Raw genomic sequence first — 15,205 nt, forward strand, 5'->3', positions numbered from 1 at the left:
GACTATCGAGTACAACATTATTAGGATCTTCCCAAAATATTCTATATCCATAGGGCCCATAGAGCATGCTTTATCTCCGTGTCCAACCAATACGTCATATCCGGTCTAGGCTCACTTAAGGTGGGCTGACTTTTAAGGTCGGCCAGATATTATCTTTGTGGCTGGTGCAAGTAAATACTATAGTGGCTTTTTCATGGTCTAAAATCTATATGACCTTATAGGAAGAAGCAGTTTGTACCATATTTTGAGGGATTATTGATATCGTCATTATTCTGGAGTGTTTCTGCACCCAAAGCATATTTGTACTTATCCCTATAGGAAAACTAACCTTTGTTATTTCCTCATCATAGTCCCCCGTGTACTGTATCGACACTGGGACAAAACAGTGCTTGGTTTGTAAAAAAAGAACATATACAGTACAGTGCTACCAGCATACACCGGTCCTACAGTATATGAATAATACGTGTCAATTGTTGGTTTATGAAACTACAGTCACACGCAGCTACAGCTTTCATACAAAGTGGCTCTTCCCAAATAACAAGATCACCAATTCATATAATATCATGTTGAATTTGTATGAAGCTTCATCCACTTAGAAGAAACTGACAGGCACAGAAACAGACAGACCAAAACATACACACATTCACATTAACACTCACACACAGACATGAGTCAGAAAGGCCTCTTGATGTTCTCATCAAGCCAGAAGGCACAGCAGGGACTGACGACTCACTGTCAAGAGACAAATCAGCACACAGACACGCACAAACACACGCACAAACACACAAACACACACTCACAGGACAGCAAGAGTCATGTCTAAATATTTCCCCCTGAAAAGCAGGAGTTCTTTCATCAAAAAGTTAATCGTTCGTGATTCAGTATGTGGAAAATTGACAAAAAGACAGAAGGGCGCATGTAAAGAGATGCTTTTATGTCAGTGGATCATTGGAAAGAGACAGGATGCACATATTGTCCTCTCATTTCATCATAAATAAGAGTGAAAGATAATACATTAATAATAGTAGAATGTGTCATAATATGTTAAATATATGTAGATAAATACAGTGCAGTTTAGTGATGGCAAACCCTAATAAGACATGGTCCAACCCCACAGGTGATTTCCCTTCCTCTGGATAATTAGACTCTCCTCTGGACTGTGTGGGCGTACACTATCGGCCTCCTCCACCCTCTTAGCTTTCTCTAACCTGCTGATGTGGGACAAATTACACCTTTACTATTCGTATTGGTACATGGAGTCTGGTGACCTTGTGTAATTCCTGGCACATGTCCTCCCACCTTCCAATTGAGCAGAGGTTTAATCAGCCATAACTATAACAATGTGTGGGTTTGCAGGACTATATCTGACACATTTATTTTAAAGAGAGCTTAAGTGAACAATTGAAAATCAATTACTCTTCAGAATATTATTCGTACTCCCCCCCCCCCCCCGGCCAAATGGTGTACTCTCTAAAATGCTCAATTGCACGTATATTACAACAGTAATGTATTAATCAAATTAAACCTGGGTGTCTCATTTATGATCTGATGATATATACTGTAAAAGCGACTGAGGCCACTCTTTTATAAACTCTTGAATCAAACGGTTTCATTTTGTAGGAAAATATAACATTTGTTTGCTATACAATGTACCTTTACCTGTCACCTCTTACACATGCCAGGATGTATAGTGTGTCTTGTATTAGCATGCAAATTGTGATAAAAACACCAGCTTAACTTCAGGGTTATATTGTATAAAATGGAAGAGCCTTTATATAAGTTGCACACTCAAATCTGGCTCTTCGATAAGTCTTTGTTCGATTTGTCTGGCACCTGGCAACACATTGGAGCAGCGTCAGAAAATGTTCTTGCAATGGAAGAAGCACAACGACTTTGTACACCGCTGACTTAGAGGAATGGCTGTAGAATTTGTGTCAGGCCGCACTGCTATGAAATATATTGTCTGTGACACTCTTGCCAAAGTGCTCTCTCCACAGGTGGGCAGTTTTTCACACAACAGCCCAGTGAGGGTGGTATGTGCTTTTGACCTTCATCTTTCCAGCTCATGAACTCTGACAGGAGAGGCCGGTGTTTCTATTTCAAGTCCTTTACAAAGCATAAATGAGAGAGGGATAGTGTAAACTCAGGCTGCAGTGTGCTCTGATAACTCTAAACTGGCTTTAGATCAATATTACAACCTTAGCTACAGTAAAGTGATGCAACGAGCTGACAGAACGGACTGACTAATAGGGATGGCCTGTCTCCACTCTGACAGCAGATGTTGGAGAGGTGATCTGCTGTGGATCTGATATCAGCACGCTCTTCTCTGTGCATTTCTGTAAGCTGTATAAGACTATGGTTAATCAATAGCAAGGATTGACTTTTGCTTAGATTTTAGGAGTACTAATGCAATTATTTAATCTCATTTATATCTTGTAACACTTAAAATGACTTCAAGACCAAAGCATCAGTTATTAAAGTTGGTGTGTGGCCTTACTGTTTAAGATTGAATATGTTTTTGCCTTGGTGAGAAATTCTCATTGAAGTAGACCACCTTAACAAACTTAGGTTTGAATGAATAATCAATAAATATCAGCATTTTTTTTATCAGTAAAACTCTTATCAACCAGCTGACAAATTGGCACTAGTAGATACATATTGCAGTGTTGCCCACACATACTGTTTTGTGAGTTTGAAAGCCCAATCAAAATGTTTGTTTGAAAAACGTCTATATTAAATAAAACCCTGTGTCAGGTTATTTTACATGGTTGAGCAAACAAGGCGACAAAGAGATATATATAACAAATTAAGAGAAAAGGGTAAAATCTTGTTGTGTTTGGTGGTGCTAGGTAAAGACAAAGGATTGTATCTTTAGCAAACCGATTTAAGGAAACTCAAAACCAGTCTGACAGATAGTGAGATTTCGCTGTTGCGTGGATTGGGTTTTTTCAAGATGCTAGCAAAGCAACACAGTACATAGAATAAGCAATGAAGTGTCATTTAGATCGGACCACCGTGTTTAACTAAATGTCTATATTTGTTACAGTTAGGGTGGAAAATGACATCAGACATAAACATATTTACCGATTTCACGTGTCTCCACAATTCAAATCAACCACCAGTTGTCTACCCAGAAGTGATTGTTGTTGCAACCGCAACTTCATGGTGATTCTGTCTAACATAGATGAAGAGATAATATGTACAGAAAGGTGCATTTTGAACGATTTCACAAACAAACTTTTGCCGAGGGCGTCAACACGAGCACACTTCATGGTAGAGAGAGAGAGGGATGAAGGAGAGAAGTGATGAGGATGGTGAATGATATCCTAATCAGAAAAGTGTGTACAACTAGAGAACAAGGCCAAGCCATAAATATAATTGTCTCAGTTCTACACAATGATTTATTCCTCTTATTTCTACATGTTATTTGCATATTTGATATATTTTCAAGGCTGGTCAGTTCTTTCATATATTGTTGAACGTTATGGTTCATCATTTATCTTGTAAGTAGCATGTTTTATTAGGAAAACTACAGAGGGTTCCATTTTCGCGTGACTTGTACCTTATGCCACGACTCTTTTTTATGGTGAAATGAATTCAACTCTGTATGTAAAGCTCTTCTGCCTATGTGTTATACAAATGATGTTTGAGTCAGATTGACTAAAGGTGAAACAGGCAGGACCTGTTACATTTATTCAGCAGGCGTCCTTTAATTCTGTCATCTCAACAGCTTTAGACACTCTCCTGCCCAAGCTTGTGTGTGCGCGTGTGTGTGTTGGCTTCAGCATGTGTCTGTTGGGGGAAGGGTGCTCGGTGTGTGTGTGTGTGTGTGTGTGTGTGTGTGTGTGTGTGTCTAGCTAAGGAGGAAACTCAGGGAGACAGTTGCCACCATCATTACAGCACCCTACAGTAAAGTATCGATCTCTTGTTTCAGCAGCTTTTCTTTCTCCCTCTCCGCTCCTCTGTTTCTTGCTGCTCTTCATCCATCTCTTTTACACCATTTGTGCCCCTTTATTTAATAAGATTCTGTATTCCTTTTTCCATTTCTTTCTATTTAATATCTTCCCAAACCATCATAAAATGTAATCTCCCCCTGTCTTTCAACCCTCTTCCTCTCTCTTTTTTCATCTCCTCAATTATTTCTCCCTCGTTCCATCCTCACCCCTCCTCTCCTCATGCTGTTTTCCCTCTCCTTGCTTCCCCCTCTTCCTGACTCCTACAGATGTTAACCTTGTAGCGCAGTTTCCTCAGGTTGGAGAGTCACACACACACACAGAGAAGAGCCGGTTCAGAGCTCAATACCGCCACCCTCAGGTGATGAAGTGAACTTTCCTCTCGCAGCTTGACGGTAATAAAATCAAACCTTGATGATTCATGGATTTTTACAGCAGCGCTATAGAGTGCTGTAAATCATTTTAAGATATCATCCACATAAACCTTGGCACAGAATCATGGTTCCTATGCAGACAGAGATGTATAGTATTGCGATGTTGCTCTCATGAGTCTCTGAACACTTTGAAGGGAACTTAAAAACCTTTTATTCAATCTCTTATTTCAATACAGCTGAAATACAATGCTGTGAGAGAGACACAGTCCGACTGACTGATAGATTGATGAAAGGGGCTTGAAAAACAGCTAAACATCTGTGAAATGATCCGTGTCTCGATGGAGTTTCTTGGTGCTGAGACAATAAATTATCCGTGCAGGCATATTATTAATGAAAGTAATTACACTGAGACAAAACACAACAACAATAAACAAGCTTTATGCTAAATAAAATCAGAACAAGGGGAAATGATGCAACACTATTCTCTTAGCTAATGAACTTAGCTCTCCATGTTGCAATACAAGCCATAGGACCTTGTTGTTAAACTTTAACATTATCTTAACTGGTAACTTTCAGGGTTAGATCGGTCCTGTGATAAAAGGCTGTTTACAGTTTGGTTTCTTCTGCTATATCACATTCCACAAGTCCAGACCGGTTACCACATCAATCAAGACAAATACCAAAAGTCATCCTAACTTAAATGACTTCTAAACAAGAATCACGGCCATGGTGTTTGCTTACATTAACTTTCACTATGACAACACAACTAGCCTTAATGAAAATCATAAGCACCTTGTATTTGTTTAAGAGCACTTGTTGCTTTTCTTATTACTGTATTAGACAAAGAGATTCAGTAATATTGATAAGGCAGGGGAGGAGGAGGAAAAGAAGGAGACAAAGAAAGGATTCAAAAGAGGGGAGAAAGGAGAGGCAATAATGGGAAGGGACAGGAGCAAGAGGAGGTGGCAGAAGAAAATAAAGGAGTGAAGAGTGTTAGGGAATAATTTGCTTTGGTATTCAACCTTCGACCCAGTTCATCGTTTTCTCTGTTTACTCTTTTCCCATGGCATAGTTCTACGGCCTTGGGTATTGCTGCTATCTCCCTTAAGGAGGGGCTGCCCTAGCATTTTGTTGTTACCAGTTTGTGACCGGGCAACTCTCGGGCAGAGATAGTTATTGTTGTGGGACACCTGGAACACATCCTTCTCGGGGTGTAGATGACCCCGAGCCATAAGCGACAACAAATGTGATTCAGCGTCCTCAGCTGTTTAGTCTATCTATTGAAGAATGTTGATTATTACACTCTGAACTAGTTCAAACCTGGAGCTACAGGAGGGTTCTTCAGAATTGATTGTGGCATCTCAACCGTGTGGTCAGACCGTGGCCCGTGATACGTCTTGTGAATTCTCCGGCCGAAGCTCCAAATAAACCGTCAGTGTTTGCCATCAAAGCTCCAGCTCTCCATCGTGTCTCTCTGAGTCCTGACTCCAATTGCTTCAGAGGGTTCCCCCACAAAGAGGAGTATTAAAGGAAAAAAAGGGGTGAGAGAATTAAAGGAGAATGTGAAAGAACAGTAGCTCATGGTAAGTGAGGTGTGTCTGTGCGGCTAGGTGTGTGTGTGTAAGAGAGAGAGGGAGAAAGTGTGTGTTGTCAGTTTCTGCTCCTTCACTGTCAGCCTGCGTCAGTTGAAACACTGAAATTGGCATTTTCCCTGGCACAACATACACATGCACAGACGCAAATACACACACTTACTTGTTGTTAATGGCATATTTTAGAGAGAAGTTTTTCTATTTCTGCAATAAAGAAGTTTACTTTAACAATCCTCATTATTCTGAACACCCACAAAGATGTGGAGTGTGATGCTGCTGTTTATAAATTAACTTCCTGCATCTCCCAGGACCAATTTAAATGATTGAGGTCTTTTACTAGGTTTAATGTTGTTGAAGTGTTTTTGTTGTTACCAGCAAATATCAATAAATCGTTACAATTTATTTAACATTTACATTTTACTGTAATAGGAGTTAGGTACATCCCAGCTGGTTCATATTTAATGGGACACTTAAATGAATGAAAGTCAGGAAGAAATTAAATTCCTGCAGATTTTCAAGCCGTTAGCAATAACATCTCTACACAACTAACCCTTCATAAAAGAGACTACAAATAATCCCTGCAATGCCCCTGTAGCTCCAATTCAAATAGCTATCATGCACAAGTGCACGTGCACACACATACATAAATACACACACATTTGAATACAAAGGGATAAACAAACATGTGCATAAAACACACACAAATAAGTTTTCAGGGACACACCTCTTCTGGCAGCAGATCAAGCGAAGTGTGTGTGTGTGTGTGTGTGTGTGTGTGTGTGTGTGTGTGTGTGTGTGTGTGTGTGTGTGTGTGTGTGTGTGTGTGTGTGTGTGTGTGTGTGTGTTTGTTTAGTGAGTAAAAGGAAGGGCTTCTTGGACAAATCAAGTCTAAATAATCTTCATATCCGTCCAGATACCGACGCGGTGTCCCATGTGGCTTCATTACTGTTGCCGCTAATTAAGCAGCTCCAAATAAACACCATCTTCTGCCTTCATTAATGCAAACACAGCAGCATCAACACATGCTTCAACTGGATGTATGTGTTGATGCCGACATGGATAACTAACTAAATATATTTTATCCAGTTGATAGGGTAGAAAATGAACACTAAAGATAATATGACGTATTTATTATTCCTTGTAGAGTTTATATTCCCAAAGGTTTACAATTACCATATTTTTGCATTCTCTACCTCCATATGGCTAGTGACCTAATAAAGACGCCAGCCTTTCATTTGCGGATATGAATCTGTAGAATATAATCAATATATCATTAAGGCAAACGATTTTTTAAATACAAATGATATTAAGTTTACTTAACCCTACTATAGCAACAATTATAGATTTTGAATATTTTAAATGATAAATCCATATTCACGCTAGTCTGGAAAACAGCAGTACTTTCATTAAAAACTAACAATGTTGACATGTTTATCAGGAAAAAAAGACTATAATGTTTATCATCATTATCTTAAAAAGAAGAATCATGAATATAATAAGTACATTTATTGATATTTAAACATTATAGTTAGCTGCAGCCTTACCAAATGTGTATTTGTATTGTCATTTAACCTCTTAAGCCCTGAGCCTGTTTTTCAGGTCTCAGGCTCGAAAATGACATTCCCAGATCAAATGACCATATCTTCCCTTCTAAAAGGGTTACATTAATAATCTTTTTTCTCAAAGTAATGATAAACCTGTGAGTTGGATGTAGAAAAGTCAGAATCAATATAGATGTTTTTTAATTTAAAGAAAATTCAGATTTTACATCGTAAAAAACTGTAAATTATAGTGTCCGTCCAAACATTATTTTTTACTTATAGTGAAAACTACCCTTGGATGATGGGTTAGTAGACTAAAAGCTTTAGGCATCCAAAGTACAACATATAATAAGTACCCTGTATTAAGATTGATGCAAAACAAGTGAAAATTGACCTTTTTAGAGAGATTTAGCCAAAAACCCCCCTTCTGGGGTCATTTGGGTGGATTTGACCTATCTCTGGCCCCCCTTGCTCGATTTTGATGAATGAAATCTCTTTATAACCGCTAGAGCCAATGGAATCGAGGGGAAGTTATATACACGCCAAAACGTTAACAGATAAGGAGTGAGAGTGACGCGTTACCAAAACCGGAAGCTGCATACACTCTGGTGGCTACCATTAGCAGCTAACTTTTCCGCTCCGATTTTTACATAAAAAATGGAATTATGGATTATAAATAATTTTTTAAAAGGCACAGGTACATTATCAACCTATGGATCAACAGTTGTAGACATTTTTTTTTCGTTTTAATGCCATTGAACACGTCTTTTGACCTAATTGACAGCTACAGTGAGACGATCTGCCGTAAAAGCTCCGTAAAGGTACGTGTTGTGATGTCTGTGTTTGCTTCCCCTGTCGCAAGTTCGGATCGCTCAGTGATGATACTATACCTAAATAATCAGTGGAGTCTCAGCTTTAATCGGCTATATTGTATGTGCAGCTACGATAAGTAATAAGGGTATCTTTATCTTGAATTGTGTGCCGCAGTGCGTTAGCATTTTTTCGCTCAGGGGTCATTTAGACGCTTCTTATGAGACTTGTGTTTTGTTTTGGCAAAAATGGTTCATATCTTCAGTTAGCTGAGATTCTTCCCGTTAATCTGGTGCTACACATTAATAGTTTCATAAATGTTAAGAAGCCCTGAGACATTATCTCGAAAACAAAAAGGTGGGAGGGGTCCAATGGGGGGACCGCCGTGCTTAAGAGGTTAAAGGTATGGCATGTTACTACAATAAATAAACGATTGAAAATATGGGCACAGTTCATAGCAACCTTCACTTCTACAGCGGTACTGTATTAGCTGACAGCACAAGTACTTAAGCTGTGCCAACACTACTGACTAATACTGCAGGATAAAGCTGTCCTATAACCATTTATCAACCTCATGACCACTAACTCACTGTATGGATAATGGGAGAGTCACAATATATCCACAACCTCGACTGCATCACTGGATGGAGATGGGATTTATCATCAGCCGGCGAGAGGGCAGACAACAACAGAAGATCTAGTTTAATTAATTTGAGTCTGCAGTGAAAAGTGTGTAATTACAAAAGGGCTGAGCGTGGAGAAATCATTGAATTGAGGTGAATTGCATCCGAATTGTTTGAGCAAAATGCTCCAGAGTCCTTTAGGGACGAGACGCACATGCTGTAAAAACTGTGCGTCTGGCTACATACAGCAGCGAAAAACACACACAATCTGTACATCTGCGTTAATATGTCTGCGTGCGTGCGTGCGTAAAATAATGAGCAAAAGATAAAACATCATTGTTTACTGAAATCTCAGCACTTCAATTTATTCCTCCATTACCACTCAGGGTAAGACACAGTGCAGAGAAAGGGAAGCCTTTGATTATGAAGCTGCTAAAGCAAGAAAACAAATGTAAACAACAGCAGACCGCCACACGGAACTCATACGTTTTCTTTCATCAAAAACTGAATTGATCCCTGATTAGCATACAAAGACATTTGGCTATAAACTGGTTGGAATGTTTGAGGACTGCAGTGTTGTGGTTCTTTCACAGAGTTTTGCTTTCACAAAGTGTGAGGTTGATAATGTCAGAGGAGATGCAGAGTCAGAGAAAATCTGTGATAAAATGCTTCATAACCCCGTGACTAAAGGACATCTCGCCTCTCTTCTCGTAACCCTTCGAATCTCCATCCCTCTCCGCCTTTCCCATTTCAAACAGTTTACCCTTGAGCACCCTTTGAGGGGAAAAAAACAACAACAGTTGTACTCGTTTCCCTTTTCTGAAGTCCCAAACCCAAGTGTTTAGGAGATAAAGACGGAGATATTATCAGTAGCACAAAGGTTGAACTGAAAGCATTGAAGCCTCACATTTCAAGACCCAGATTTAATAGCAGAGGAAACAGCAAGATTCTAGTAAATCAGATTATCCAAGTTTTAATATGGGTGTCACAAATTAACAATGTGTTAATGGGTGCTGATTTTTCAGTGACAATTTGATTGGAGTTGACAAGTTGATTGGAGTGTTGTTTGTTCCCTCAGAGTTGATATGTGACTCTGGGGAAAAACTGCTTCAAAGTTTTAAATAAACTATCAAGGTTGTAAACATTTATATTAACCGTATATTAAATATGAACAATTATTTGTTAAAGGTCCCATGTCATGCTTTTCCGGTTATTACCCGTCCCCTTGTGTGTTATGTAGCTTTTTATGCATGTAAACGGTCTGTAAAGTCACAAACCCTCAAAGTACACCCTGTAGCGATTTTCTTTTTCCATTTTTTTCTTCCGGAAACCAAGTGACGTAACAACGATCCAAATGGACCAATCCGTGGAGACAGACAGACAGACGTGGAGACAGACGTGGAGACAGACAGACGTGGAGACAGACAGACGTGGAGACAGACAGACGTGGAGACAGACGTGGAGACAGACAGACAGACAGACGTGGAGACAGACAGACGTGGAGACAGACAGACAGACAGACGTGGAGACACACACACAGACGTGGACACACACACACAGACGACACACACACACACACACACACACACACACACACACACACACACACACACACACACACACACACACACACACACACACACACACACACACACACACACACACACACACACACACACACACACACACACACACACACACACACACACACACACACACACACACACACACACACACACACACACACACACACACACACACACACACACACACACACACACACACACACACACACACACACACACACACACACACACACACACACACACACACACACACACACCTCAGCTGCAGCTCCGCGGATATCTCCCTGTCCGAGCACACACACGGACCCACAGCCAGGCTGCGGGTGTGTGTGTGGGCTGCGGGTGTGTGTGTGTGTGCTCCGGCCGAGCTCGGGCCGGGCCTCGCCGTGTCCCGCTGTCCCGCAGACCCCACGCAGCAACCAGGAAACAGCACCAGCAAGCCAGCTCACACTGTCCGCTCCAGCAGCGAGCCCCGCAACGTCCCGCCAACACGGCACCCAGACCCCACGCAGCATTCTCATCTGTTTGTCATTACTGGTGTCATTTTCTGGTTGCTAACAAACGCCATTGTAACACATAATCACTGATGTTCCGCTGTAACGGTGGTGGACTCATCAAAACAGAGTGGGTGAGCTGACCAATCAGAGCACACTGGGCTCACAAGGAGGGGGGGGCAGGAGCTCCAACAAGCCGTTTAGGACAGAGAGTGAATACACATGCTATACAGAGATGCTGTATGAGAAACCAATGTGAGTTTGGAAAATTGCACAATATAAATCTATTCTAGTAGACCTCAACAATGGAATTATGATCAGTAGAAATGGCCATGACATGGGACCTTTAAAATGTTCATGAAATATAATAATGCTGCAGTTTGTTGATGAGTTAGAAGGGGGCGTAAGTATAGGCACATGATATTAAGTAAAGCTGCATTTCCCCACAACCTTTCTGGAACTTCCTGAAACCTCAAAAGTATTTACCTTTTGATTTCAGTCAGTTTTTCCATCACCACACACTTGACACATTGTGGAAAAACAGTCTAGCCAGAGTAGATATGGTTAATTTGCGTGTCACTACCGGTGGCCTTCTTTTATTTATAATAGCAGAATCAGAAATGTAAAAACTATTTTCTTTCATTATTAATTTGCTGTATGTATATGTACATTAAGGACACTCATTGTGTGAGATTTTCAATAAACCCAGCAACAGATTAAAATAAAATGTTCCTGCATTCATGGTAAAAGTGTCACAGTTGACAGCGAAAGAAGCAAAAGAAGCAAAAGAAAGACATAATGGCATCATATGTGACACCACATTGAAAAATTCACAAGTATAAAATAATGAGTGCAAGAATTGTCACCTATAACGATCTTCAGTGCCATATTCCCAGGGTTGTGTGCGTGCGTACGTGTGTGCGTGTGCGTGTATGTGTGCGTGTATGTGTGTGTGTGTAATGTGTATGTGTATGTGTTCAATTCAACAGTGAATATTCATTTTAGCAGGTAAAATGATAATGCTCTTGGGCTCAAACCAACGCCAAATCCAGCCAGGGGCATTCATTGGGGGTCAACGGCCCCTTACTTCTGGCGTCCTCCCTCGGACAATACCCATCTTAAAACCCAGCCTTCAGGTCAAGGTTTGTTGGGAAAATACTGAATGTACTCTTCTAATATCAGAGCAGCACATGTTAACAAAGGCCCAACTGTAACTGCGTACATGACAGGATGTATGATTACCTAGAAGGGCATCACAACACACTGTTTTAGGCATATGATAGCTAAGTTTAACGATTAACATGATGGTTCAGCCTCTTTGGAGATAGGTATATGACAAGCATGATCATTTCTGATGTGGGCCTTAGCTAATCTAAACAAAACATAGTATACTGTACTGCTTTGAACCGGTATTCCTGCATCTTGTGACTGTGTAACACCCTCTCTTGCATGTGCAGGACACTGTTCGGGGAACTAGTAGTCCCATATGCTCTGTATGTGATGACTACTTTCATTCTTGCAAGGATAATAAATACATGTATCCTGTTATTGAAGCTCAAGCTGGTGACGACGAGTGATATTTTTCTAACATAATTGCAGACTGCATTTTGCAGGGTTGTCAGGTTGACAACATATATCTGGCAAAGTGTTCCAAACCACCTCTCTGGTTGTACCTGCTAGGTGTGTCCAGGACCACATATTGCCATTAAGACACACACATGCGGCGTAAAGAGGTGAAATCAGTTTCAGTGCTTGCTGCCTGAGGATATATAGTGAACCAACAGCTATTGTAACAAAGTACTTCATGATTCGGACTTTAAAATGAGTGAAACATTTCCCCATTTGAAATATTTTAAATGAATCACAATATAGAGGCTATTACCAATCATGTTTTTTTAAATGTATCACACCAACTTGTATGTGAAAGTTGTTGCTGGTAGTGACAAACTCCAGAGTTCCCCTTAGCTCTATGGATCTTTGTAGTGTCAGTAAATGTATTTGTGAGGGTTGATCTGAATCAGTTATAGTCACTTTGCTGTTAAATGGTAAAAAGCAACCCCATGAGGCAGACATGATGAATCTATCCTAGATCTTTCCTTTTGGGCTGTTGACAAAAAACATCCTCCCCCAACCCGTTTCATTCCTTTTCCTGCATGGATCCGAAGTTCACACAGCATGCAGGTCTGAAGGTCTCTCTACTGAAACCAGATCTGATGAAATGTCTTTAGCCGGAGAGTACAAACTCACCTATTTCACGGAAGGGAAAACACTGAGGCCGCAAATTAAACAGATAAAAAGCTTCTCCGTTCTGTCTCACACGAAATCATTTCCATTTTACATCACGCTCACATAGCGAGTGGTAAATGACATTTCCCGGGGCCAATTGTTAAACAAGGTCCGCTTCACACACGCCACACAGAGATAAAATGCATGTGGATGAAAACAAACTGTTTTGTCCCTCTCAGCTCTTTCTGTCTAACTCCCACTTGTGCCCTTTAATATTCTGAAGATAGTCAAACTATTTAAAGGTGGCATTAAACTCTGCCTGCTGCTTTCATGTGTCCAGTGAATATCACAACAGCTGTAAACTGCTCTGATTGTAACCTTTATGTGATATAATATTCTTTGAGTTCAATATTTTTGCCATATTTGTTCATAAAATACAACTCTTAATGACAGTGAGTGTGGGGGTTTAGAAATAACATGACAGGTTGTGATTCTTACTCAAACTGACAACTTTGTCAGCATGAAGCATGTGTTGACAGCCAATGAGACACAGGTGTTTAACCTCTCAGGGCACTGTGAAATAAAGCAACGTTTAACACATAATATACAGGGTTTTCTGTATATTCCATCAATGTATATCATAATGATAAAATCAGGCACACATTGTATTCGACCAAAAGTAGTTTTTCCTGTGAAAGTGCTGTAAATAGGCATTTCTTGTAGTTTGTTAATCCAAATTCAATAAAGGCCACTGCTGAAGCTGACTAGAGAGCACAACGCAAATTGACTGGCTGTGACTCAAAGGAGGAAGATGCACTGAATAACCTGAATGGACAACACACAAGTAAAGAAATACAAAAATTCAAAGGCACAGAAACCTGAGTTTAAAAGACAGGGTCTGTTTTTTTTACACACCATCAAAAAGATGTCCAGAGTCAAGTGGTATTACGCATGAAGGGAACCTGCAATGTTCATTAAAGGAAAAGGTTCAAATATATCAGAAAACAGCAAGTTACCGTGTAGTTCTTATCCTGAGAAGATGATTTCTCTATCAGAAAGCTAAGAGAAGTGATGGCTCTGTGGCTATTTTTCTGCAGGGAAGGATGAGTGCATTAATACAGCATGCCGCAACAGCCAGAGGACTAGCATGGACCATGATCAGGAGGGGATAACTCAGCTTGCAGCTTGGGTAAATGCTCAGTTTGATACATGCAGCAGATTTATTCCAGGATCCTTGAAAAGAGGACGTTCTTTTATCATTTATTCCTCCATCTACCATTTTCCCCATCCTGCTCCTGATTCCAGTCATCTAGCAGGAAGTCCATCCCTCTCTCTCCAGCCCTCACCCTTTCCCTCCCTCAGACACATGGAGATGGATGGACAGTTGTGCAGGAGTCCTTGGCTGAACTGTAGAAGTGCTGACGTGGTGCAAAGCCCTCTAACAGCGTGATGACGCCTCTATCTGTCTCTCCATGATGCACTCTCTTTCTCACACGCATATACACACTCACAGGTGCATGTACAGATAGGTGCCTCACTTACTAATGCAAGGCTCGACATATACACAGAAAAGTGCAAACTTGCATGCCTCATATCTGCACACAGATGTATGTGCTCACACATGAAAATGCACAAACACATGGGTGTGTATGCATGGCAGAGCACATACCTCTCTATCACCGCCTGTCCATCTACTGACACCTTTATCACTCCATCCAGTCTCCTATATAATCAGCATTAGTCTCTATTGTCACCCTCCAACCATCACCAACACAAACGCACAGATACACACACTCTCACACACTCTCAGGTCAGCTGAGTGATGTTGGAGTGTGTATTTCTCTTCTGCCTGTGTTAAAGTGAGTCATCTATCCTTCCACAGCTTCATTACAACCTGCAAGGGCAAACACTATCTCTCTCTCCCCCTGCCTCTCCACATGGAGGGAGAGAGATATTCAGTAGATAGAAGGTGAGATCTCCCCCTCTCTCTTTCTCTTTGTATCCAC

The sequence above is a fragment of the Trematomus bernacchii genome, unplaced genomic scaffold, assembly GCF_902827165.1.
Source record: "Trematomus bernacchii unplaced genomic scaffold, fTreBer1.1, whole genome shotgun sequence".
In the NCBI taxonomy this organism is placed as follows: domain Eukaryota; kingdom Metazoa; phylum Chordata; class Actinopteri; order Perciformes; family Nototheniidae; genus Trematomus; species Trematomus bernacchii.